General features: G+C 51.1%; 1 non-coding gene across 1 annotated transcript in view; it reads left to right on the plus strand.

Moving 5' to 3' along the window:
• The first annotated feature begins 4,826 nt into the window (after positions 1–4,826).
• The window catches only part of LOC126429260 (small subunit ribosomal RNA), a 1,909-nt gene continuing 1,735 nt past the window's right edge, over positions 4,827–5,000 (plus strand). Inside the window, exon 1 of the ribosomal RNA XR_007576906.1 lies at positions 4,827–5,000. This exon is cut by the window's right edge and continues 1,735 nt beyond it. This is a non-coding gene — a ribosomal RNA (small subunit ribosomal RNA).

Below are 5,000 nucleotides of genomic sequence, written 5' to 3' on the forward strand. Positions count from 1 at the left end.
ACGGCCGACAGGGGCGGCAACATAGTGGAGCCGCAGTGTCACTAATGTACAGAGATAGAACAGTTTCGACTGGAACTAGAGTAACCGTATACACGGCACTGATTAGTAATAGATGCAGAGCCATCAGAATACAGATAATATATACAACCGTCCCTATACATGCTGAAAGACTCTGCACACAATGAGAACCACACGTCAGCCAGACACTCTTATCACACACTACTCTCTTATCACACACAATATCTAACCACCAGCATGGAAGAACATCCAGTGCATCCTCTCCGCCACATGACACAATCCACACTATCATTACCAGACCGGGAGGTCCACCCAGAAAACACAATATCCCACCCTTCCGACATCCGCACATTGCTCAGCTAAGCCACGAACACCCACACATGTCCTACACAGTGGTGCACCCAACATCACAATACTGCCTCCTGTCACAGCACACAAACAATGGCAGGAATGAAAGACACAGATCTGCCACAACCATGGAATCGGAGCGCCGCCTGTCATGAGCCAAAAGTGCATCCTGACGTGACAAATCGGATAATACCGCAGGCATCCAATTACGATAATCACTATCAACGAACCTGCCGCCCCCCCCCCCAATACACCTTTCCCTACAACAATGTGTATCTGAACCTACGCTATATCGTACCTTAACCTAACCTATATCGTACCTTAACCTAACCTATATCGTACCTTAACCTAACCTATATCGTACCTTAACCTAACCTATATCGTACCTTAACCTAACCTATATCGTACCTTAACCTAACCTATATCGTACCTTAACCTAACCTATATCGTACCTTAACCTAACCTATATCGTACCTTAACCTAACCTATATCGTGCCTTAACCTAACCTATATCGTGCCTTAACCTAACCTATATCGTGCCTTAACCTAACCTATATCGTGCCTTAACCTAACCTATATCGTGCCTTAACCTAACCTATATCGTGCCTTAACCTAACCTATATCGTGCCTTAACCTAACCTATATCGTGCCTTAACCTAACCTAATTTGTGCCTTAACCTAACCTAATTTGTGCCTTAACCTAACCTAATTTGTGCCTTAACCTAACCTAATTTGTGCCTTAACCTAACCTAATTTGTGCCTTAACCTAACCTAATTTGTGCCTTAACCTAACCTAATTTGTGCCTTAACCTAACCTAATTTGTGCCGTAACCTAACCTAATTTGTGCCGTAACGTAACCCATGTTGTGCCGTAACGTAACCCATGTTGTGCCGTAACGTAACCCATGTTGTGCCGTAACGTAACCCATGTTGTGCCGTAACGTAACCCATGTTGTGCCGTAACGTAACCCATGTTGTGCCGTAACGTAACCCATGTTGTGCCGTAACCTAACCCATGTTGTGCCTTAACCTAACCCATGTTGTGCCTTAACCTAACCCATGTTGTGCCTTAACCTAACCCATGTTGTGCCTTAACCTAACCCATGTTGTGCCTTAACCTAACCCATGTTGTGCCTTAACCTAACCCACGTTGTGCCTTAACCTAACCTACGTTGTGCCTTAACCTAACCCATGTTGTGCCTTAACCTAACCCATGTTGTGCCTTAACCTAACCCATGTTGTGCCTTAACCTAACCCATGTTGTGCCTTAACCTAACCCATGTTGTGCCTTAACCTAACCCATGTTGTGCCTTAACCTAACCCATGGTGTGCCTTAACCTAACCCATGTTGTGCCTTAACCTAACCCATGTTGTGCCTTAACCTAACCCACGTTGTGCCTTAACCTAACCCACGTTGTGCCTTAACCTAACCCACGTTGTGCCTTAACCTAACCCACGTTGTGCCTTAACCTAACCTACGTTGTGCCTTAACCTAACCCATGTTGTGCCTTAACCTAACCCATGTTGTGCCTTAACCTAACCCATGTTGTGCCTTAACCTAACCCATGTTGTGCCTTAACCTAACCCATGTTGTGCCTTAACCTAACCCATGGTGTGCCTTAACCTAACCCATGGTGTGCCTTAACCTAACCCATGGTGTGCCTTAACCTAACCCATGTTGTGCCTTAACCTAACCCATGTTGTGCCTTAACCTAACCCATGTTGTGCCTTAACCTAACCCATGTTGTGCCTTAACCTAACCCATGTTGTGCCTTAACCTAACCCATGTTGTGCCTTAACCTAACCCATGTTGTGCCTTAACCTAACCCATGTTGTGCCTTAACCTAACCCATGTTGTGCCTTAACCTAACCCATGTTGTGCCTTAACCTAACCCATGTTGTGCCTTAACCTAACCCATGTTGTGCCTTAACCTAACCCATGTTGTACCTTAACCTAACCCATGTTGTGCCTTAACCTAACCCATGTTGTGCCTTAACCTAACCCATGTTGTGCCTTAACCTAACCCATGTTGTGCCTTAACCTAACCCATGTTGTGCCTTAACCTAACCCATGTTGTGCCTTAACCTAACCCATGTTGTGCCTTAACCTAACCCATGTTGTGCCTTAACCTAACCCATGTTGTGCCTTAACCTAACCCATGTTGTGCCTTAACCTAACCCATGTTGTGCCTTAACCTAACCCATGTTGTGCCTTAACCTAACCCATGTTGTGCCTTAACCTAACCCATGTTGTGCCTTAACCTAACCCATGTTGTGCCTTAACCTAACCCATGTTGTGCCTTAACCTAACCCATGTTGTGCCTTAACCTAACCCATGTTGTGCCTTAACCTAACCCATGTTGTGCCTTAACCTAACCCATGTTGTGCCTTAACCTAACCCATGTTGTGCCTTAACCTAACCCATGTTGTGCCTTAACCTAACCCATGTTGTGCCTTAACCTAACCCATGTTGTGCCTTAACCTAACCCATGTTGTGCCTTAACCTAACCCATGTTGTGCCTTAACGTAACCCATGTTGTGCCTTAACGTAACCCATGTTGTGCCTTAACCTAACCTATAATGTGCCTTAACCTAACCTAAAGTGCGCCGTAACCTAAACTATATTGCGCCTTAACCTGACGCACGTTGTCGCTGAACCTGCTCTGTAATTGTTATGCAACCCGTTAAAGTAGTGTAGTGTTGCCTAACCGCAACCCTCGCAATATAGTTCGCTACTCGCACTGCCCGGTCCCCTGTGTATCGCGTCATGTTAAACACCTTGCAGGTGTTGCTGACTTTCCACATGCTCCTGCTATACACTGTAGTGTGGATAGCAGCAGGACGTACATGCCCCCCCCCCTTCCCCCCTGCCTTCGCAAGCTGGTCGGTGAGAAGTTTGCATGTTCAATGCCCTTCGCATGCCGACGTACTCAGCCTACGTTGTGGTACGGCCTGTCACCTGTCCGCCGATGTACGCAAAACCCACAAACTGTACTGCACATTGCTCCGTATGTACTGAATGATACATCGTGGCCCATGTGACCGTATGACGACAGCGCCTAGCAACGGCGGACCATACAGTCCAAATATTGTGCACGCAGCTACGTGTCGTCTCCCTATAAGAGCTGGATTGCAGTGTGGTACGCCATACAGACGTGTGGGAGGAACGGACGCCCTGGATGGCGATCAGCATGAGCAGTCTGTTGATGTAGTGGAGCGTGTATTCGGACGTAGTCGTCTCTTCTCACACACCGTGATAGCATGTTGCACCGCGTTCCACATCTGCGACATGCTGCAGAGGCGGGCTGACAGTCGTTCGCGCAATGGACACCGCATACGTACGGGGTCTACCTTCCACGTGTTCTCTAGGCGTGCACATGTTGTTGCGTCTATGTGGGCAGACGTAGTGTGTTGTGACACCTGACACAGGCATGCAATACTCGTTGCAAATGGCGATGGACGTGTACGTTTGCTGGTGACGTTACGCAAATGAACAACCGGTAACCCGTTGTGGTGCGGTTGTTCTCGCTAGAGGTGAATCAGTGTTGGCGACGATCGGTCGAGCTATTAACCGGTTGTTTCAGGGATACCCACCATGCCCACGAACGTGAAAGGGGACCCACCATGCCCACGAACGTGAAAGGGGATCTGGGTGTGAGGCGATACGCGGCGGTGGCTGGGTGGGACCGTCCCCGGCCGGTGAGGGGGGGCCGCCCGGCGTGCTGGCAGCGCGGTGCGTGGGCGCACGCGCTACAGCCGGCTGGTGGGGGCGGCCGGTGGCAGGCGCGCCGGCCGACGGACGCGGCAGGCGGCGCAGCTGCGCGCCGGCGCCCCCTGCTCGCGGCGCCTTGCGGCCAAAGTAGGTCCTCGCGGGCCCGGTGCGAAGCGCGGTGGCCATCTGCAGTGTGCTGGTCCGATTGAGGACTTTGTGCGCTGAGGATGCGCCGCCGCCCGGCGCTCGGCGCCGCGACGCCGTCTGCTGCTCGGTCGCCCCAGCGGTTCTCGCAGGTGGTTTGTATCGCAGCTGTGCGGACGTGTTGGCGCGTGCGCTGTGCTGGGAGAGTTCGCTTCGGCACCCAAGTAGGGCTTTTGTCCTTCTGTGGCGCTGGCGTTGGAGCTGCCGGTCACCGTAGGTGGCGCGTGTTGTCTCCCGCCGGCAATGCCACGACAGCACGCTCCCGGGCCTCTGTCGGCAGCGGCAAGCTCAGTTGGGAGCACGGGTGGTCGCACCTAAAGCGTCTACTCGCCTAACTCCGGGCGATTGCGCCTCTCTCGAACCCGACCAAGTACTTAGGACGGCGCTGCGCGCCGCCGGGACCTGAGAGGGTTTCGAGGTGTGTTGTGCAGGGGAGCTCAGCCTCCTCCTGTTTGCAGAATAATTGAGCGGACGCTTGCGTGTTCGCGCGGGCCCCCGGGACACACTCCCGGGCGGCCGGCTGCTCAGCTCTAGTTGACGCAGCTCCCTGGTTGATCCTGCCAGTAGTCATATGCTTGTCTCAAAGATTAAGCCATGCATGTCTCAGTACAAGCCGCATTAAGGTGAAACCGCGAATGGCTCATTAAATCAGTTATGGTTCCTTAGATCGTACCCACGTTACTTGGATAACTGTGGTAATTCTAGAGCTAATACATGC

This window comes from Schistocerca serialis, unplaced genomic scaffold, assembly GCF_023864345.2.
Source record: "Schistocerca serialis cubense isolate TAMUIC-IGC-003099 unplaced genomic scaffold, iqSchSeri2.2 HiC_scaffold_1014, whole genome shotgun sequence".
Taxonomy (NCBI): Eukaryota; Metazoa; Arthropoda; class Insecta; order Orthoptera; family Acrididae; genus Schistocerca; species Schistocerca serialis.